The sequence below is a fragment of the Leptosomus discolor genome, chromosome 17 (genome assembly GCF_034619465.1).
Source record: "Leptosomus discolor isolate bLepDis1 chromosome 17, bLepDis1.hap2, whole genome shotgun sequence".
Taxonomy (NCBI): Eukaryota; Metazoa; Chordata; class Aves; order Leptosomiformes; family Leptosomidae; genus Leptosomus; species Leptosomus discolor.
This window is the reverse complement of record NC_141407.1, coordinates 3,039,319-3,062,192: the sequence shown is the minus strand read 5'-3', so window position 1 is coordinate 3,062,192 and position 22,874 is coordinate 3,039,319. Positions and strand designations below refer to the sequence as shown.

General features: G+C 41.7%; 1 protein-coding gene across 4 annotated transcripts in view; it reads left to right on the top strand.

Moving 5' to 3' along the window:
* Positions 1-2,999: 2,999 nt before the first annotated feature.
* The window catches only part of ITCH (itchy E3 ubiquitin protein ligase), a 63,908-nt gene continuing 44,033 nt past the window's right edge, over positions 3,000-22,874 (top strand). For 3 of the 4 annotated variants that reach the window (XM_086474859.1, XM_086474858.1, XM_086474856.1), the window contains exon 1: positions 3,000-3,023. The gene's annotated coding sequence lies outside the window, so the exon portion shown is untranslated. Of the gene's footprint in view, positions 3,024-7,901; positions 7,920-22,874 lie in introns of those variants that run through there. The other variant, XM_086474857.1, reaches the window with a different exon arrangement.

Below are 22,874 nucleotides of genomic sequence, written 5' to 3'. Positions count from 1 at the left end.
GTTCTGAACATAAACACACAGTTAAGACTGCATTAGTGATTTGAATATTGTTACTTACAATAGCCCAACAGAGAATAAATGCTGTACATACTTTGCCACAAGAAATAATCTCTGTCCCAGTGACCTTGAAATCTGGATTGGACTGAAAAAGAATGGAAAAAATATTATTAATATTATTAGATATTATCTCTCAGAAATTAACTCCCAGAAGCACTGCTTGACCAGATCAAACCTAGGAAATCTGAAAAGCTATAAAGTACACACAGTTTTCCTAAAAAGCCTTTGTTCAAGATCATCCTGCGCAGTTCTAGCAAACTTTCCTAATCTGTTGGGGTTCTTACTAGGCAAAAGAAAGTTATTACAGGGAATAGCAAGAAAATTCCATCCTGCCTGAGTATCTTGTAGTTGTAGAAACTATAGGGAAAAAGAAAATATTTGAGTAGTTTCCTCCTTTCCCCAAATAAGCAAATAAAAGAAAGGTAAAATCTTGGATACGTAGCTCTTTTGCCACTCAATTATATTAATCTGTGCTTGCCAAGTTGTTCTAGCATTAACTGATTATTTGTTATTCCAGTTCACTGATAGGCCATGATTTTTAACAGGGAAAATGATCTCTGAAAGACTGTCAGTGTGAAGATTGTTCTACATTCATCTTGTCCTGGCAAGCATAAACAAATCAGCAGTCCATGCACCTGGAATGCATTCTTTTTCTCATGAATTTTACAGAACAGATGGTGCCAGTGAAACCTGACTTGAGGCACCAGAAGCTGAAAAATTAATTGATTAAGGTTGCTGGGGTTGAACACCAGTCAAAATGCCAGTTACAAAAGGAGGGAAAAAGAATATAACACAGAGGACAACTTATGTGGCGTCCTTGAAAAGAGACACAGAATGTTATTAATTCACATCTGCTTTAGCAGCCATTACCTTGGAAACCTGAAAACCAGTAAGACAAAAACAGAGGCTGCAAATGGCCCTAAGGATGTATGCACATTGAATATACATTGATATATACGTGTTGAATTGCACAGGAGTCACACATATGTGTGCTTGGGGAAGCAGTCAGCTTCTTCCCGCAAACACTGAACTTCTATTAAAGTTAAAATTAATTTGGACGGCTGGGGTAAAAGGTCATAGTACACCTAGCTGTGATGTTCCTACAGTTTCGGGAATCAAACCACAGGCAACCTGCAGAAACAAGCCCAATGTTAAGTACCAGCTGGGAGACAGAACAAATACACTGTAAAGTAAACCCAGCTATGCAGATGTGGAACTCCAGCTGAAGTCAGCCTGAGCTTTACTGTCCTGCCAGGACAGGAATCTGTGCTGCAGCAGTGGATGATAGATGACTGTTTATGCAGGTGATGCATGATAGAGAAATTTCTGTTAAGTAAGGCTTGCAGAACTAACTTTTATTGTTCTTAATTAGAATGGACCATTTAAATATGGAACTGTAAATATATGTATATGTGTTCAGATATCTATAAAGGAATGTAAAGAGTTAAAGATGCATAGAAAAGCTTTAGAGAAAACCAAAACCAAAACCAAACAAACCTCCAGAACTTATTTCAGCTGTTCAATTTGCTTGGTTCTTACATTGGGCTGTAACCTTGGCTTCAAACTTGCTTCCCAGGCTTGTGCACCTTTCTGACAAAGCCACAGGGTTCTGATTTTTCAGTACTCCCAGGCTCTGACTGAGCAGCATATCTTGTTCTGTGCTGGAATGAAAGGGATTCCTGTGCTTGAAGTTATGTGCATATACTTGAGCTTGGTCAACCATAACTGCAGATGGCTGACTGGCATTGAAACATGGATGTTGTTCTGTTAGGGGAAGACAGTCTGAGATGTTCTCTTGCTTAGGCCCCATCAACAGAAATGCTCACTTGATTATAACTGTGGGATCTTTCTTGATGGAGTTTATGTGTGAAGTAGGGAAGACAAGATGGATTTTCACATCCCTACCAGTTGTAAGAAAATGCTAAATTTTGCACTTGTAAAGTATGTAATTTTCCTGAAAAGTTAGTGAGGATGTTCTCCTGCTCTTTGAAAATGAAGGAGTCTTTTCTCTGATTTCGGTGCATGGAAACTAAACTCTCTCATTCCTCACTGTCAAAAGAGGAGGTGTATTGTAATTTCTATGTATTCACTTACGCAATAGTGCACTCTGGTTAAGAAAAAAACGACTTGAAACAAGAAAATTTTTATGTAAAGGTTAAGTGTTATCAACAGCTTACGTATTTGCAGTGGATACCTTAGAACTGCAAAACCTTAATTAAATGTTACAAAGCCTAGGCTGCTGCTGGTGACAGCCCTGTTGCTTGACTGGTAGAAACTGGGATTACCCAGTACGTCCCTTTATGCTATCAGAAACTTCCCGTTATTAGTGTTGGTGTGATGACCCAGTGCCATGGACAGCCGTGGGTTCATCAACATGTTCTTGCAACTTCAGAGGAGGTTTAGCTTTGCCTGCAGGGCTGCTTCGCTGATCAATGATTTTTACTATAGTGTGTGTATAAATATATATGCACACACTCTGTGTATGTATGTATACCCGTAATTCTGTTCAGGGACCTGGCCCAGAAGGTTGCTGCGCGGGGCGAGGGGACGACCGGGCCCAAAGAGCTCCCTGCTGCTCTGGGCTGCCTCACCACCGCACGGACAAGCCTCAGCTGCGGCCGGGGAACCATGAACGTGAGCTGAGCGCCCCGGCCCCGGCCCCGGCCCCGGCCCCGGCCCACGGCCCCGGCCCCGGCCCCCGGCCCACCGCCCGCCGCCCGCAGCCCCGGCGAACCAGGCAGCAACACCGCCGCCGAGGCCGACCCGCCGGTCGGCCAGCCCCGCGCATGCGCAGCGCCTGGCGCGGAGCACGCCGGGACTTGTAGTCACTACGCGCCTGTGGCTTCAGAGCGACTCGGCGCGTGCGCAGATCCCGCCCGACTTTGTAAAGTCGCTGCCTCAGGTTGGGCTCGGACCGGCTGCCATCTTGGCCGAGGGACGGAAGGGCTGCTGCGCCGCCGTGCCCGGTGAGCGGAGCGGGAGTCCGCGCTGCGGGCAGGGCAGAGGGGAGAAGGCGGGGGGGACGGGGCCCTGCGGGGCGGCGGGGGGGGGGGCGGCGCGGCGGCCTCGCCGCTCTCATCGGCTCCGGGCGGCCGTGGCGCGGCGGCGGAGGCAGGGGGGCGCGGGGGACCCCGGCGGGTGTAGGCCTGGCTTCTTGAGGCGCTTCTCGCCCCCGGGAGGGCCTCGCTGAGGGAGGCACTCCGCACCGCGCTGCCTCCCCGAGCCCCGGCGGGGGCAGTTCTTGGGCCGGGGGCTGGGCTAGGATGGCAGCTTCGTTCCTTCCCCGGGGCACGGGGCGGCGGTCCCGGGACCCCGACGCTCCCCTACGAGGGTTGCCTGGTCCCGCCGCCCCTTCTGCGGCGCTGCCGGCCTACGCTGCGGAGCCTATTCCCTGCTCCGGCTGGTAGGGGCACCTGCCCGGACCCCGGGCTCGGGTGCCCATTTCCCCCAGCGCTGCATCGCTTGCTCCACTTGTCCCCAGGAGTATTCGCTTCCCCTCCCCGGTCGGATCCTGCTATCCTTTCCGGGCTCCTTGTCGCTGAGATCACCCTCTAAACCTTCGCCCTCTTAGGGCCTTGGGGATTCGCTCCCGTCGGAGGCTTTGCTTTCCGGCAGTCGTTCCGTGGCACAGCCCTCTTTCCAGCCTTTGCATTTATCCCCCTCTAAGGAGGGCACCCCCTCTGCCCTGGGGTCTCCTTCCAGATTAGGCTGCTGCTGCTGCAGCCGCTTTACGAGTGTTTGCAGCCTTTGTCTTGTCAGGGAACAGCCGTGCCTTCAAGTAATGTTTCCCAGCGATAAAGCATGGCTATGGCTGAAGGTTTCTGCTGAACTATGTTCCCTCTTGTAAACACGGCAGAATGGCAACGCCGTGCCACCGCTTATATTTTGGAAACACGGACAAGTTCTAGCTCTTAACCCTTCCACTTCCAAATAGGGTGTCTTTGACCTTGTGTGACAGCAGTATCCAGATAAAAGCAGAAGAGGGTATTTGAGGATTCCTTTATCTAATTATCTCCGATATCCAAGAATTCAGCTTGTTTTAATAACTGTAATTTACGATGTTATATTGACAGAAGAACTTCAGATCTCTGTGTGATGCAGAGAGAAAAGCAGGTGTAGCATTTGGTATATCTTTTGTCATTTGTGTGGCATCCTTTACCCTTGAAGCTTCAGAAAATGTCCCCAGCAAGACTTATCTTTATAGCTTAGTTAGAATTTTAAGAAGTCAGAAACTGAGGGTATTTTAGACCGTCTTTTCCCAACATATTATTGATTATTTTAGTGAATTTCTTATGGTTTTGTTTGGTCTCTGGTACCCTGCCACTCATCCTTCTGAGAAAAGGAGAGAAATCTGGACTGATGTTTGTAAGAAGACAGTCCATGTAGAGAGAATGACAGTAGATCTAGCTATTGCTTGCTTGTATTTACCTGGAAAAAGGCATAGGTGTTTAAGAATGAAACATGAACTGCGAGCTGTCTTCAGTTCTGAGGATTTTAATACTTTAAAAAACAAATTTAAACTCTTTTTCTCTCTTCTTGCAGCGAAAGTCCAAAGCAGTTCTAATTTAATTACAGTTACATTACTCTGCTATAGCCGTTTGAATCTGAACTTGGTCTAGTGTGCATTCTTAGTTGTGGTTTGGCTGACAGTTTTAATCACTACACTTAATGCATTCACCTCCAAGTGATCATTGGAATAATATGTAGCATTCTGATCCAAAGTGAGCTTTCTTGTCTTTAAAACACTGAAAGGATACAGTACATGTGAAAGATGATGCTGCAGTGGAAAATAACTGAGACTTTAGAGTGCTAACTTTGAAAGCTTCTTACAGATTAGGCAGTTATTTTGGGGCTTAAGAAGAAGAAGAAGATTATTTATATGAATTTATTAGTTAAGCAGCATCACCTCATTTTCTTCCTGCAATTTTCTCTTGCTTCTTAAAATTCTCTTTCTTCTGTGGTGAAACAGACCTGAAATATGAAGTTGTCTTGTTTCTCTGTTTTTAAGTTTCAAAATGGGTTGAGGAAGTTAACTGCAGAATACATAAGCTAATAGGAAGACAGGTAGTATAGTAGTATGAAGTTTCTCTTATAGAGTTTAAATTAATAATTGTTTCTAAGAAAGCTTGTCTTAGGACTGCTTGAAAAATATGTTTCATGAGAGATTTACAAAGTAAATTAATTTTCTTCTATTTTACTGCATACACAATAGGTAAGTTGCTTCTCAACAGCATTATCAGTTAGTATCAATCAATGATAGCATCTGAACAAACATCTTTTGGAAATTTAAGCTGTTTAAACAAAGTGGTGGACATATTCAACCATAGTGAAGTGCTTTCCATGCTGCAGCAAAACAATTTGATTTGTGTTTAAAAGCAAGGAAGGGAGTCTGTAGGGTTAGAGCAGAAGAACAACCCCTTGCAAGTGGTAATGGTGAAGATTCTGGGAGTGCTGTCACTGATGCTGTTTATTTTTAAGCCTTTCTGTTTGACTATTCAGTGACTTTGATGTGATGTTCTAATATTTGTCAGTCTGCTGTACTTGTATGTAATTGGAGGAACTGCTTTGTGCCCTTACACCTAAGGAGAGCGAATACGTGTGCATAACCTAGAGGAGAGTATTTGCCTCGCTTGCTGGAACCACACTTTGCTCAGCTACAGGAGCCCTTTGAAGTTGTGCTCGCCTCAGAAGAGGAAGTAGACGAGCCGTGATTATAGTCTAGCCTGGGAGTATTCTGTTTTTCTAGGTATTTACTTTTTACTTCTCATAAATTGAATATTTTTAAAGGTTTTAGGCAATCCTTCTTGGGCTTGGTTTGACTTACCTGAGCTAATTTTGTGTCCACATTTTGGAGAGGGAAGGGTAGTTTTTCTTCTTCATCCCTCTCATCTAAAGAATAAAGTGATAAGGACTTGAGTGTTTTCCCTAAGTGACTGGCATTCAGGTTTTACTTATTGTAGTGCAGAGTTGCTGCAGTTGAAGGATTGATCTTTTTCTTCATAAGAATTGCAAATTACACTTAATAGAAATGAAAGTATTGTAACAAACTGGGAAAGAGTATTTTAAAGAAACCGAGGCCCTGTTTCATATGACCAGCTCTTAAGTTATGCCTGGAATTTCTACTATACTGGGGCAGACAACAACTTCTGGGTAAAACATCAAGGGCAGATTTCCCTATTCTGCACACCCCCCCCCCCCCCCCCCCCCAGGAGACACAATACTAGATCTTGTTATGCTGGTTATTCAAATAATTTTTTAAAACTTGGCAGTATGCTAACATGCTGGTTTGGTTTGTTTTGGGTTTTTTTTAAAGTTTTATTACAGACCTCCCATTTAGAAACTGATAATGCCTGCCTGCCACCCACCTGCCTGAGCTATTCTAAACGGTGCTGGTAGGAGAGGCCTATTGTTTCAGTCATGAACAGAACTGCTTACATGTTTGCACTTCGATCATTGATTTTGAAGCTCAGAGCTTAGACTCAAGTGATATTGTTGTTGAGCAAGAGAAGGCCTATTCAGTTCAGGTGGATTGTTAAAGTTTTATTATGTGGAACCCCGTTTCTAATCAAGAAATGGTGAAAATTAGGTAACTTACCTTTGCCTGAAATGTGCAGATCTCTGGTTTGGATTTGGTATACCATGATACGGAAGCTGGAGCTTTCAAGAAGAAGGTGTTGATATCACCCTCTAAAATCTTCGTGCTCTCTGTTTTCTGTTCTTCATAGGCTTAGCTTTTTGTCAAGGGTAGCCTTCAGACATACTTTTTCTCTCTTAGTGTAGCTAGATACCTGGTGATCTTTTTCAAGTTTAATACTAAGGAAAAGAAAGATCAGTGAAGGTTTAAAGCAATCTTCAATAGAAAATACATAGTAAAGCCAGATCTATGATCTGGTTCTGATTTATTCATTAATTAATCCAATTTGCTGTTTGCAGGAGGGAGTGTGTTCATTTACTTAAAGATAAAATGGGCTCTTTGATTCCTTCAGTTTCACATGAACTTTCCCTGGGCAAGCCATTCATAAGTGGGTACTGCCCTTTTTAGCTTTGCCTTATCCAGTATAGGGAAAAAATCTGAGGAAGGCCCGATGCTGAGCAGGTTGAAGAGCATGTACTGAGACACAGAAGGGTGGATTGTGTTAGTTTTTAACATACTTTTGGTCAGTATCCAGCCCTAGTGCCTGCTACTATCCCCAGCGCTAGCTGGCTTTTAATTGTATGTTAATAATCATTACTCTTGCTTGACAGAGTGGTCAGATATCCAAATTTTTATTTCATCACTACTGGTTTCATAAACATTTGAATGGATTAAGAGCTGTTGCTCCAGGTACTGCAGTTGTGCTTTCCTGACACCTTAATTTTTGCTCTGCCGGTGCCATGAGCTGCTCTTGATTTATTTCCAAAGCAGCTAGATGGAGTGAGTTGTTCTTTAGAAGGATTACTTCACTTTAAAGTGTTTTTTACTTTGGCTTGTCAGAGCCTGAATTAATTGACCTTTGGATCACTCTGATTAATTTCGCTTCATAGCGCTTGCCTCTACAGGTGTGCGTGTGCATTGTGTGTGTATGTATGGGTGTATTTCCTACTGCTGTGAATACATCTTTTCAGAGACCAGGTAAAAATGCAGAGATTAAGATATAAAAACGTTCATAAGGTGATAATATGTTTGGTCTAATCTTTAACCAGGCTTGCTGACTTCTGTGAAAGCGATAATCTGCCTGTTTTCACTAGATTTTACCTGAAGTCGAACACCTTTTCCTATCTATTCAAGTTAAGACGTCCTGAGGTGATCCTGCATATGAAGGGCACTTCACTCTATAAAGGAAGTGAGAAAAAAGAAAATACAGGAGCTTAGAAGATAAAAAGTAAGTGTGACACTGCCTTGTTTTTTGTGTAAGGATAGCAAGGCTGCTTCTGTTCTTAAACGTATGCGATTCATCCAGTGCATGTGTTGTCATGAACAATGCAGTCTTCAAAGCGGCTTCTTATTCCGGCTGTTTGAAGGGGAACAATGTGTATAAGGATAACAGGAAAGAGGAGGGAAATGCTGAAGGTTTAGGAAAACACTCTGACCACCTCAGTCTACATTGAACAAGTTTCTACAGCTATCCAAATTGAATAGCTGTCTTTTCAGGGTTTATTTTACATTGTGTTATTCAATAAATACTGGCCATATGTAACATGTCTAATTCCATTGAAAAGTGTTCATCCCCTAAGGGTAAGAGGAAGACCTAGGGTCAATGGCAGTACTTCTGCAGATAATTGGCATACTCCATTTTGTGCTTGTTAAATCCAGTTTACCAGTGAGACATTAGGATAGCTTTTTTGTCTTTTGCAACCGCACCGTGTTCTGTATGTTAGAATGACCGATCTCCAGAGCAGCACTATGTTTGTTAAACATCCGCCTCCACCAGGTCTAGTGCAGGTCAGTGAACAGGCTTTCACAGGCAACAGTGTTCTCCTTGTTCTTCCTTTTGTGCACCCATCGAATCAGTGTCTTTAACCCCTGTTCTGAAATCTAACTTGGGCAAGTGGATTTGCTCTGTGTGGAAACCTGTTGATGTTGCTGGTGGTTTATTTAGATATTCTCAGTGGTTTAAAAGTTTTAAACGTAGTCCTGTAAGATGTGGCATGTTGTTACTTTTTTCCTTTCCCTTCCATTCCACCCCTTATCAGGCCCTCAGAACTACAAGAATTCTATGGCATTAGTGACAATTTGAGTTATTAAAGTAAAAGGTAATGTTTAAGAAGAGTCTTGCTTTCATCTGAAATGTGAATGTCCGAACAAAAGAATACTGTCCTGATGGTGATATTAGAGGTGAAAATTATTTCAGACTAATGTGTGTTCACTTCAAAACTGTGAACTTCCCAGTGAACTATAGGTTTGAGTGTAGAGGATACCAACAAGATGAAATTCACAGTTGAGGGTGGATGATGTGGGAGTTGAGAGGCGAGGGACTTTGTAGACTGTAATGATAGGGGTAAGATTATTGTGAGAGACAGCCTGTGCTGCAGCTGGGATTTCTTTGCTTTTTGGAATTTCACTTTCTATTTTTAAAATAGCAAGCTGTACTTTGTATTTTGTATTTCTGCTTTCATGACTTATAATCAAACACAGTAAGGTTCTTATGAATTACAAACTAAATAAAAAGATGTATCTGAGCAAAGTTTAGAAGAACAATTGTCAGAACTCCTCACATGACTCAGACTCAGGGTTTGCATCTGGAAGAGGGCTTTGCTGATTAAGAAGGTCATTACATAGCATTATGACCCTATGAGCCTATACTTTTATTCCAGTATGTGAGTACCTTTTTGGTTTGCCACATAATGGACAGGTAACCTGTGGAAGGGTGTATGTATGGTGTAATAATTGTGTTCACACTGAATTACGCTGCTTGTATAGAATGCTTCACCAGCGCATGCGAAATATGCCTGTTTTATTAAAAAAAAAAAGTTTTGTAGCTATCGGGGCCCTAGACTTTTTTCCTGAAGAGTTACTGAATTTAAACAGGTCAGTGAGTGTCAGTTCAGCACTAAAACTGGCACAAAGGTAGAGAAGGACTGTGTGACTGGCACGAGTGTAAAGGGGAAGGTGGGGCCACTCATTCACCCATATCAAGCTGCCAGAGTAGGACTGGACCGTCTGCGCTCCCCTGATAGCTGCTGCAGCTGGATTGCCGTCCCTCTTACTGGACAGTTACCTCTGACTCACTGTCAAGCGTTAGTTTAGGAGAGAGGTCTAAGCTTCTTCACAGAGCTGTGGGCTTTACGTTGTATCCCTGCAGTATGGCGATTCCCTTGAAATCGAAGGATGCAATTGATGATTGTTGTTAGCAGGAAATCCTCTTCTTTTTTTAAATGTGCAGTTGTCAGTTCTTTGTACACAAGATCTAGGACGTAAAGACTGAAACTTTCATTCAAGGATTTTATTTATTACTACAGTTGGAAGTCTTCGGTAACCCAAGATTTCAGAAGTCTACTTTATCTTTTGATAAAGGGCAAAAGGGTTTTAGGGCAGCCCCACAAAAAACAGGTTAAGTGGAAGTGCAGAGAATATTGACAATAGCAGTGCAGTTCTAAGCCATCTTTTTCGTATAGTTTCTGTTTTATTTTTCAGAGAGACATTAGCTAGAATGTAGCAAACAGTGGCATTTTGCAGGGTTGGGATGGTTGTGATGTCCACTCCTGGCTATGCTTTCATGTTGCCATCTGGTCACTCACAAAATGTTCCTAGCAAGCAGATGATGAACTTCTGTTGTGATTAGAAAACATGAAGAAGATTCCTCTGAAACTCAAAGATTTTGCTTGCAGCAGTTTGCAGTTTTAAGAGACAGTGACCCATGATAGCTCAGTGTTTACTTAAATAATCTTAATTGTATTTTTTTCAGAAATTCTCATTTGCATTACATCATTTTGATTTGTGTACTTAATAATGCATAATTTAGGTTGGAAAGATGCAAGCTTTATTTCCGACTGGTGTTGAATTAAGCATGCAGGAATATATACTTCATTTTGTTGCAAATACCAGATTTCCAGTTGTACTTTCTTTGTTTGTAGTGCTTAAGTTTTATTCAGAGAAGCAGCTTATTTTTCTTGTGGGGCAATGTATGTATATTCATCCCTTGTAACTGGTTAACTGTAAGAATTTCAGTTCACTGGCTACAGCAGTTCTTGTTCTTACAGCTGAGTCAAAGTTAATCAAGAGGGACTGTGTCTTACACCATCTCGTTTGCTAAGGCAAGTACAAACAGCAAGTGACAAAGAACTTTCTTTTTCAAGAGATTTCAGATAATCAGCAAATTTCAGATTCGTGCTTGTCAGTGGTAGTAGAGAGTGATTCATCCTTTCTTTGATGAGCCTCACCAGGCTGAGTTGCAGATCTTCGCAGTCTGTTCTGGTCTGGTTTATTGCTCAGGTACCTACAGTGACAATCTGTTTAGCAAGATAGTTCTTGTCAGGTGATATCATTTGCCGATATCTTTCTACTGATGGCTTCATGGCCCTTTTTATCTGTGTTCTTGGGAGCAAAGGAAGCACAGCTGTATCTGGGGCTCTTGTCATTTTTGTACCCCCAGTGGGAGGTTCCTTTGTACAGGTGTGAACCTTCATCAGTGCTGCTGAACACTCTTCAAACAAGGTGTGGTGTGTGCTGTACAGTTCTGTAGAGGATGTACTAAAGAACCATGTTTGGGTTCATGTAGATACCAGCTTTATTATGCTTTTCAAAAATGTAGCTGCTAGATTTCAGTCTTCCAGGTGACAGGATCTGATCTTGGTTCTGAGTTTATAGACTGCTAGTGAACATCAGCCTTCCAAAAGGCTACTTTTAAGAAGATTCTTTAGAACAACTGTAATAGTAGGTGAAGTTGTCATTCTTAGTAATGAATACAGGTAATAGTGTAGTTTTATGGTCAAGCTTTCTGTTTTTTTTTTCCTTTCCCCCAGAGTTAAAAACTTTATGTAGGTTTGTTTGCATAAGAGTGTATGTGAGCCATTGATAATGAAATGTAGCACTGACAATGGAATGGGGAAATAAGTGGAAGCAAGCATTGAGCTGTAAACAAGAAGAAAAGCTAAGAGCCAGAGATTACGAAATCCTCTGTAGATGCCGACCTCTGTTAATAACTGAATACATACCTGCTTCTCAAGTGACTTGTCTAAAAGCTGCAAAGTGGATGGTGAAAGAGAAGGTGGTGGCCTTGTATTTTGTTTTACTGTGTGAGCTTATAACAGATTGTTTCTTACTGACACTTCAGAAGTAATGCCTTTGAAATACATTTCATAGTAGCTGTAATACAAAACCACTAGTTTTCTTCTGATGCCAAATCACAAAATAACCAGTCAAATCAGTTAAACCTCAAGTGGTTCTCTAACACATCTACTAATATCAGTCTTTTATCTTTCTTCCCATAAGCATCAAATTAAGTTCTGCAGTTTCTGAAGTTCGCTCATGAAGGTTAATGATTTCCACCTTTTTAATTGGAAAATAACATAAAACTGTAATCTGAACTGTGATGCTATCTGGGTATTTCTGTAATAATGAGATAGGGGAGCTAAATGTATGCACTGGGAACTGTGAAAGGAGTGAAAGTTACAGGAGATGTTAAAACCATAAGGCTGAAGTGGTAGAACAGCACATCGCTGTGAATTTTTCAGCTTGGTATGCAGCTATTGTGCCTCCACAATCAAGTTACCTGTATATATCATTGGGATTTTTGGCAGCATCATTCTTGTCTGGTTTTAGTATCATAAGTGAAACTCCATTGCTGTTCTTTCCCCTGAGGTTTGGATTCATTTATATAGATACCTGGGAGAAACTTTTAGAAACTTAGAGGATCGATAACCTTTAAGTGACACTCCAGCCCAAATTTTTACATTAAAAATATCCCATGTGTTACAGTAAAGTAATTAGTTTGATCAAAAGTACTGCAGAGATTGGGACAGAGGCTTTATAGATGCGTGGGAGAGGTATGGTGCAACATACAGGTAACTGTCCAGATTTCTCTGGAAAGTTATCACTGTATGAGATAAAATGAAGGAAATTCTTAAAGGTATGACAGTTGGACACCTACCAATAGCATAGTAAAACATATTTTTGAAGTGATGTTCAATGACTTCCCCGTCTCTGAAGTTATATAACTAATGAAGGGACACCACAGGTTCCAAGGCAGCGACATGTGAATGTTTTATGAGGTTTTGTATCAGGGCAAAAGAAAATTAAAACACGCCAGGAAAGCAGTGTGCATATGAAGTTGTACAATAGCATTCCTTCTGTTGGGACAGTTGGACTTGGCCTTGAATTTTGCATGTTTTTCAATTTCACATCACCTGATTGTCATTAATTGAAGCTAGCTAACAATTTGGTGTGTACAGTTTTGGACTTTTGGTAGAAGATTGACTCAAGCTGTATTTCTTTGCTCTTTATAAAAGAGAGCAGCAATAAGGTAAATGGAATAGTTTTTACAAGTGAGAAAAAATACCTCATGTAGGCTTGTACATTAAATTTGAATACAGGGCTTGGGAAAAGCTGTAGAAACTAAAGTAGCTGACACTCAAGATGAAGATTACTGAACCTGAAGAAGGTGCATGCTGACTTATGCTGTCTGTGCCTTTCTATTCAAACTAGTAAAACGTAAGCTGTAATCAACAACTGGGCACTGAAAGGGAACCTCAGTTTGAAAAAAAATCTATATAACCAACTTGATAGAAGTCTCTTTAGAGGAGGAATCTGCTACAAGACAGAGACCCAAAGAGAACAAGCAGGAAGAACAGGACAGGTACAACAGGAATTATTGAGTTTGTTTTAAGGAAGCCAAAGAATTGCAGAATAATTGAGGTTAGAAGGAGATTCTGGACATCATCTGGTCCAAACCATCTGCTTAAAGCAAGGCCAGTTGCAGCGGTCAGTGACGTGTTCAGTCGGGTTTGGAATATCTCCGAGGGTGGTGACTGAACCTCTCTTGGCAAGCTTCTCCACTGTTCAACCACCTCACAGTAAAATAAATAACTAAATCCCCTGTTTTTAAGTGGAATTTCCTGTATTTTAATTCGTGCCCACTGGCTATTGTCCCATCACTGAGCACTGCTGGGGCAAGTCTGGCTTCATCTTTTTTAACCCTTTATACCCCCTTCAGGTACTTACACACGCTGATAAGATCCTCCCAAGCATTCTCTTTTCCAGGCTTAACAATTCTAGCTCTCTCAGCCTCTCTGCATATGTTGTGTTCCAATCACTTTGTCATCTCTATGGCCCTTTGCTGGTGTCACTCTTGATTTGGGGACCCCAGAACTAGACACACTAGCACACCAGATGTGGTCTCACCAGTGTTGAGTAGAGAGGAAGGAGCACCTTCCTCATCCTGCTGGTGATGCTTTTCCTAATGTAGCCCAGGATGCAGACAACCCCCTTTTTTTTTTTTTCCTGCAAGGAAGCATTGCTAGTCACTTTCATAAATCCATGCTGACTAATACAGATTGCCTTCTTGTCTGTAATATGTTTGGAAATGGCTCCGATGAGAATTGCTCCCTGACCTTCCCTGAGATTGAGATGAGACTGACAAGCCTGTAGTTTCTTGGATCAACCTTCTTGCTCTTTTGAAGAAAGAAGTGACATTTGCTTTTTAAGTATCTGGGAATGTGGAGAATCACTCACAGTTGAGTGACCTTTTCGCTTTTACATGGCACGTGGTCTTCACTGAGCTCAAACGTGACTTCAGATGGCCGAGCACAGAGAGTGGTGGTGCATGGAGTTAAATCCAGCTGTCGGCTGGTCACAAGTGATGTCCCCCAGGGCTCAATATTGGGACTGGTCTTGTTTAACATCTTTATGGATAATCTGGATGAGGGGATTGAGTGCTCCCTCCGTAAGTTTGCAGATGACACTGAATTGGGTGGGAGTGTTGATCTGCTTGAGGGCAGGAAGTCTCAGCAGAGGGACCTGGCCAGGTGGGATCGATGGGCTGAGGTCAATTGTATGAAGTTCAACAAGGCCAAGTGCCGGGTCCTGCCCTTGGGTCACACCAACCCCACGCAGTGCTACAGGCTTGGGGATGAGTGGCTGGAGAGCTGCCTGACGGAAAAGGGCCTGGGGGTGCTGGTCAACAGCCGGCTGAACATGAGCCGACAGTGTGCCCAGGTGGCCAAGGGGGCCAACAGCATCCTGGCCTGTGTCAGCAATGCTGTGGCCAGCAGGAGTAGGGAAGTGATCGTGCCCCTGTACTGGGCTCTGGTGAGGCTGCACCTCAAATACTGGGTTCAGTTTTGGGCCCCTCACTGCAAGAAAGACATTGAGGTGCTGGAGTGTGTCTACAGAAGGGCAAAGCAGCTGGTGAAGGGTCTGGAGCACAGGTCTGGTGAGGAGCGGCTGAGGGAACTGGAATTCTTTAGTCTGGAGAAGAGGAGGCTGAGGGGAGACTTTATCACTGTCTACAACTGACTGAAAGGAGGGTGTAGTGAGGTGGGGATTGGTCTCTTCTCTCAAGTAACAAGTGATAGAACAAGAGGAAATGGCCTCAAGTTGTGCCAGGGGAGGTTTAGATGGGACATTAGGAAGAATTTCTTTACCAAGAGTGGTCAAAAATTGGAACAGGCTGCCCAGGGAAGTGGTGGAGTCACCATCCCTGGAGGTGTTCAAAAAACGTGTAGATGTGGCACTCTGGGACACGGTTCAGTGGGCATGGTGGTGTTAGATCAACGGCTGGACTTGATCTTAGAGGTCTCTTCCAACCTAATGATTCTATGATTTGTCAGAAATTTTAGTTTTGACAAATTATTTTCTCTAGTGCATAGAATGAATGGGGAAAGAAACATAGTTTTTCATCATCTCTGTAGAATCTTGAAATTTATCCTCCTTGTAAAAAGAAACATTTGCGTTTGCAGAGGTAGTGATACTCAGTTACTGGCCTTTCTTCCATGTGAAACGGGTAGTTCTGTGGTCCAGCTCATTGCTTAGGCCTCAGACACACACCCCCTATTTGAAGACGGAAATACTTTGTGCTTTGTGCCATAGTTGTTGTTTTTTTTTTTTTACCTACAGTATTAATCATTCGAGTTAAACAGATACATGCTTTAAATGCAATCTTAATCTATTTGACTAAAAAGATCCATATTATTTACTTAGTTTTGGCTGCTGTGGTCATGTCTTTCCAGTAGTTCTGCAGAAACAATTTTCTAGGCTAGATTTTGTGCAGAAGAAGGGAGAAAACACATCTGTCCCAATGGTGGAGAGTGGGAAACTTTGGGGTTTCCTTTTTATATTTTTATAAAGGAAAACTTTCTGTGAAAGAATCTCCTCTGAAACTGTCGAAGCAGAGTGAAAGGTAGAAGTCTTGAAACAAAGTGACTAGGCATATTCACGCATGAAAATACTTACACCCACATTCACAGAATTAAGGAGAGAGAACAGAAGTAGTGCGAAAGAATGAGCTTGAGTCAGTGGACATAACTTGGACCTGTTGAGGTTTTCCGTATGGCCAGAAGCATACCAGGTGAAGGGGAAACAGGGAATGTGTCTGCATTAGTGTTACAATTGTTTTAATTTGGCCAAGGATGCACTTTGGAGAGGAATCCCTTGGCGGTTCTTTCAGACTGCACTTTGATTTGACTTGTGAAACGAGCTCAGATCAAGGAGGCTGAATTGCTTTTGGATGAAACTAAACTGGAAGCTGCAGTGCAACCAGTGTGGTGCCGTGGGATCAGAGTAGACCTGTTCCAAATAAAACTCTAGAAATGTAGTGTCAGTATGAGGTCTACAGACCTGTCCTGCTCCCTAGCTCCACTTCTGTTCCATTGCAGTGCTTGCCGATGTGGAGATAGCTACAGCAAATCAGCTTCAGGAAGGTACGGCCAGAGTTCAAAGACTATCATCACTGGAAAGAGGCTGTTGCCATTCTAAAAGACACCATAACAAAAAAGAAGTGGGTCAGCTACAGTATTTCTGAAAGGTGTGTGCAAGGAGTTTTTAGAAAGATTAGAGTACAGGAGGTGAAAAATGTGTCTGTAACGAAATAGGAACCGTTTCGGCAGGTATTTCCCTCAGTGAAGCTTAGAAGCCATAAGACAACGCAATAAGCTAATACAAGTTAAAAGATAATAGACCTATTTTTAAATACAACTTTTAGAAAGGAATTATTTTAATTTTCCTTGAACGTGTACAATATGAACAAGTGCAGAAAATGAAGAAGCAGTAGAAGTCTTCAAGAAGGAAAAAGAAACAAACCAAAAAGAAACCTAGATTGAAAGAAGGGAAACATTTATATGGATTTTTATTAATAAGAGTGCAGGGACACACACATCCTAAGGTGTTAAAGGAGTAGCTATTACATTTGCTAAACCCAGGGTTATTTTTGGAAAACAGTGAGATGGAGAATGCTCCACAAGCTTAGAAGCTCTTCTCAGTCTTTCAACTGAGAGCCATATGAACGGAATGTACAAACATATACTGGAAAAGTTATTACACTTCCAAGAATGAAATCGTGTAACAAAACAAATCTCGTCATATAAAATGATGTTTTTAGAGCTATTAGATTTGCCTTCTGGTGTTAGTAAAGCAGTTTGATTTACAGTTTGCATGAAGTCCTGAAAGAAGTAAATTATCTTGACAGTGAAAAATCTCTTAGGAAATGAAAGCTGGCTTGTGATTAAACTTGATTGGAAAGTGACTGCTTAGGGTGGCAGAGGCAGTTGTCTTTGAGTTCACCTGTTTCACTTCATTCACTCTATTTCTCCGTATTATTGCAGATATCAAGAGGAATAAATTTTCTAAGAAATGCATCTTTAGGTAACAGCATATTTTAACTTTCACGTTAAATATGTTCTGTTTCTCTTTATGTGTTTTAGTAGCAGTATGGCAGGGGTATGTGAAAGGCCTGAAATGGTAAGAATGGAAGGCACTTGTGCACACTTCTGCGTTAGGAAAATGGGATGTGCACTTGGGTAAAACCACAGAGCCACTCACTTGATTGTTAGTGTATCTGGAAACCTGGATATCTGTTGAGACAAATACTTTATTACAACGTGTATCTTGCTGCTGGTTTCATGTTCTGAACATTTGTATGAGACACTGAGCTGCTTGGTCTAACTTTGAAGCTGGCCCTGTTTTGGAAGGGTGTGGACAGGCTGACCTCCAGGGGTCCTTTCCAGCCTAAATTGCTGTGTGGTTCTATTAAACAAAAAAAAAAGTTTGGGAGGAAATTAGAAAGTAATTCATAGAGGTGTGTTCTCATTTTAAGATACCCTTGTTTCCTCCTATGCTCTTTCAGTAACACATTTTCATTTATGATGTTTTCGGATAATTTTTAGATAGTTTTTTTTTTTAGATGCACAGTGTAGAGGAGAACAAAAATACCCATAGGAAGGTTCTGAGAGATAAGATACAAATGCGGCTTGACACTTGTTTAGACTATGCTTAGAAACACCTGAGAGTAAAACCCAGCAAGCTTTTCTTACCCTGTGTAAAGTTTTTCACACAGCTTTGTACCACGACTTTAAAGTTAGTGACTGTTCTATGTATTTTGTTTCCCTGTCCTTAATTTTCTGGATGCTTCGTAACTGGCAAAATTTTGGGTTTTATGGTGTATTTTTTATCTTTTCAAGTTTTGTTCACGTGTTTTATGTGAAATAACTTTTAATCCTCGAATATCTTTGTTTTAAATATGGAAATGTTAATTTCTGTTTTTCCTGACTATTTCTACTAACTTCTTGCATTTTAGGAAAGCTGTTAAAACTGCAGAAAGATGGGTAAAAGGGAGACGATTTGAAATATCTCTTCCAGGCCATCGTCAGTTAATAGATTACAAATAAGAAAATTGCTTAAAGGGGAAAAAATAGCTTAATATTTTTGCTCCGGGTGATCACATTAAGATTATTTCATTGCCCTAAATAAAAAATTGAATAACTTGAATAAGTAGCTTATGGCTTGTGGATTTGTGTGACCATCTCTTCTCACTACTGTGTCATGTAGCTAAAGCAGTGATAAGTGAAGACCTGCAGATAAATTCTTTCCTTCCCCTTCCCATAGCAACAGGCAGGAAGAGACTTTGGGTGAAGTTCTTCAGAAGTTATCCTTTCCATGCTTTTATAGTAAGGTCTAAAATAATCTGTTGCTATCACCAACATGAATATTTGACTGAGGTGCTCAAGACTGGGATTTTTGTTTTGTAGGAACCTCTTGGCCTCAGAGCCAGCTGAAGCGTAAACGTAGCTGTAGGGCTAAATGAGATTTTATACGGCACACAGAACAAAAATATTGCTGCTTTTTGTAACTGTTTTGTAACTATCTTGGACTTCTCTTCAATGCTTCTTTGTGCTCGAAATTGTCCTTTGTGATAAAATTTGAGCAGTGTTGAGAAACGTGATGTCTGAATTTCAAAACAGATGCATGTATTTCTACAGTTAGGGTACAATCTTAGGTAAATAGTAACCAAGGGTGCGTGCTGTAGAACACTGTGTTTATGAAACAGCTGCAATTCAAAGAAAGCCCTAAGTGCTTTCAGATACCTGGTCAGCTTACTTAACGGGCACAGTTTAGTAGTGACTGCTTGTAACCATCTGGCCACACTGACTGATTTTCCCTCGAGAAAATTCTCTTCCAAGGTTACCACTGGAAAATGTTGTTTATACTTTCTAGGTACTGTCTTTTTAGAAACCTGGAAATATAATGAAATTGTTTTTTAAAGGGGAAATATAAAAGGGTTTTTTGCCTGTTAGGGCTCTGTCAGTACATGTCTGACAGTTACATTGCTTCAGCCTTTATACCTGTCTTTTCTTCCTCTCTGTGAAAGGATGTCCCTGAAGTTACGCTACAGATTATTTTTTTTTTTTCAAACTTGTATTTCTGCAAATTCCATGTAGGACATCGTTCATAGTGCAAGGAAGTGGAAGAATTAAGAGGGAAAGCTGTAATTAATTTCTACAAGATGTGAGAGTTCTAGTTGCTGGAACTTGATGCCTTTTTATTGGAGATCTATAATAACAGTTTAACAGTCCCAATAACAGGAATTGTGTAAGGTCAGAGGTATTTGGAGGTGCTAAAAGGGTATTTCCCTAAGAAAGAAGAATATTGCTCATTCTGAGAAGTTGTTTCACTATATAGTCAGTCACCCCAGTTCTGGAACCTTCACCTCTTCAGGGCATGAACTCTCTGATCATAATACTGTCAGCTGATAGGTTTCAGGTCGTAAGTGTAATTTGTATGTTGGAAGCTGAACTTCCTTTAAACCATCCTAGAATAAATGTGATGCAACTGAAACGTGATGGTCACAGTAGACCAGTGCGATGGGTTAACCATGGCTGGCGGCCAGGTGCCCACCAAGTCACCCTCTCCCTCCTCAGCAGAAATAAGATTGAAAAAGCTCATTAGTCAAGATAAGGCTATGGAGATCACTCACCGGTTGCAGTCATGTGCAAAACAGACTTGACTTGGGGAAGGTTAGTTTATTGCCAGTTAAAAATAGAGTAGGATAGTAAGAAATAAAAACAAAACAAAAAACACCTTTAGTCCACTCCCCCCTTTTTTTCCAGGCTGAACTTCACTCTTTCATTCCCAATTCTTCTACCTCCTCCCGCCCCAAGTGGCACAGGGAAGTAGGGAATGGAGGTTGCAGTTAGTTCATAACACTTTGTGTCTGCCAGTCCTTTGTCCTCACGCTTTTCCCGTGCTCCGCATGGGGTCCCTCCCATGGGGTAAAGTCCTTCACAAACCTCTCCAATGTGGGTCCTTCCCACAGGCTACAGTTCTTCAAGAATTGCTCCAGCATGGGTCCCCTTCCATGGGTTGCAGCCCTTCAGGAACGGACTGCTCCAGCATGGGTCCCCCATGGGCTACAGGTCCTGCCAGAAAACCTGCTCCCATATGGGTTTTGCTCCATGGATTGCAGCTCCTGCCGGGAGCCTGCTCCTATGTGGGCTCTCCACGGGCTGCAGCTTCCTTCGGGGCACATCTGCCTGCTCTGGTGCGGGGTCCTCCATAGCTGCAGGTGGGTATCTGCTCTAGTGTGGTCCTCCGTGGGCTGCAGGAGGACAGCCTGCCTCCCCATGGTCTTCTCCATGGGCTGCAGGGGAATCTCTGCTCTGTTGCCTGAAGCACCTCCTCCTCCTTCTTCACTGGCCTTGGTGCCTGCAGAGTTGTTTCTCGCATTTTCTCACTCTTCTCTCACATGGCAGCTGCACAGTGGTTTTTAACCTTTTTGTAAATATGTTACCACAGTGACACTACCGGCATCACCGATGAGCTCAGATTTGGCCGTGGGTGGGTCTGTTTTGGAGCTGGTCGGAGCTGTCTGTGCAATGTGGGTGCAGCCCCATGTCTCTTCTCACAGCAGCCACCCCTGCAGCTCCCCACTACCAAAACCTTGCCATGTAAATTCAATACAACCAGCTACTATGGAGATGGATTTGGGGTTAAATTTGATTAGTTGTCTTTGAAAAGTTAAGTAAAAATGTTCTGTACTGATACCTTTGGGGATTTGTTACTCCATCAAGAATAGACAACCCACAGTGATTTAAAAACCTTGAAAAAGGTAAGCTTCTGGAAGAGGGGGCCTAGGAAAATTCTTTTGCCCATCTTGAAATGGGTAAAAGAGCACAAACCCTTATAAACGAACTTTTACTTTGCGAGTGTATCATCAGCCCCAGATAACACCCGAGTACTTTCAGCCGTAGAAGGAATAGACTTGAATATCTGGTTTCTTGAATGAAAAGCAGTTTGTGTTGCTTTGTGAATAGCAAGGTGACCGCTTACCTTCCAGTCCAAGATTGTAACGTTGTCCTGGTTGTGCAATACCACTGAAAAATTTTCCTGAAACCTTATCGCAGAAGTATTAAGATGAAGTGTAGTTCTGAGTCAATGCAGTATTATGTTGAAACTGTATTATTACGAACAATTTTTTTAAAAACGAGTTTAAAAGACCAAAATTAATTTTTAAAAGCAGTGATTTATAAAGTGTAGGAGTTAATCCAGTTAATGTCCAGTTAATACCAATAAACCCAGCAGTTTAAAAATCTGTTTAAGTTTGTGTTAGTTACAATGATGCCAGTTTCACTGTCTTCTCCTCTGTTTTCCTAATACCAGTTTAATTCTCTCTGCTATGGGTTAACGTGCATGCCAAGTTTAATATATCTTGTTTTCCAACAGTGGTATTTTGAGAACCAACCATTTTAAGGATTGCTCTATTTCTAAGATTACAGCAGTGAACCAGTTTTAGCTTAGTGGTTTGCATATATGAATTGTTGTCCTCTTTGAAATGGATTGTACCATGAGAAGGAAATGGCTGAAATAAAAATAGACTATCTGTTTGTTTTCACAAATGGTTTTAATTATGTCCTGCAGCTCTCTGCAGTGGCTTTTCTTGCCAGGCTTTTTGGCATCAAGGAAAAGGGGTGTGATGTTCGTGTACACTTTTGTCTTTTTTTCCCCTCCTTGAGTGTTTCTTAAAAGTTAGTAAAAGCAAACATCTTTTTAGTTATGAGGGAAATTCATGGGCAAGTTATCTGAGGTGGTGGCAAAGCCTCTTTTGTGCTTTTTGTCCTGCCTGCCACAGTTTTAGTCTAAGAACTAAAGAACTGTGGTTGTGGAATTACTGATGTACTACTGAAAGGGGGAAAACCTGTCAAACTACATGATTTTTTTCCTTTGAATTTTGTATGTTGCAGTACTGTTTCTTTATGTCTCTCTCTTCCAATGCTTTTATTCAGTATCAAATAGTATATGTATGTAGAAAAAAGTCGTAGGAAATCTCTGCTGAGGTGCAGGTTATACAAGCAGGCTTGGTGTGTAGAAATGTTAGTGAATGAATTCTCTGTGATTTTGATGTAAGTCTTTGGTTTGGGAGGCCTGAAGACATAATTTAATTTGGATTGCAAGCAGTGTTGTTGGAAGCATTTTTCTCTGCAGGTTGAAGTTGATGGACCAGTTTTTCTAATCTGCGCAGTTTGCATAAGGAACACTGGTGATCCCTGGTTTTGAGGTGAAAGTTACAGCATGAATATCACCGGCCATAACTTTTCCAGAGTTATTCTGTCTTTCCTTGGGCAATCTCTTTGTTTTGATAGTTAGGTTAAATGTTTTTCAGCTTTTCCAACTTAGAAACTTTGGATTCAGAAGAGTTTCCCATGTTCAGTTCTCTTTTGAAGTGGTAGACACTAGGAAGAACAAGGAATGAGCATTGAGGATTAGTGTTGCATAAATAGTCCGAGTGTTTTTAAGAAAGGTGTTTAAGGCTTTTAGTCTGTAGTTCCTTAGTCTTTGCTGCTGTAATTTTAAATTTGTTCATGACACAGAACAGAGCCATCTTTTGATCCTACTGTAGGATATCAATATGGTG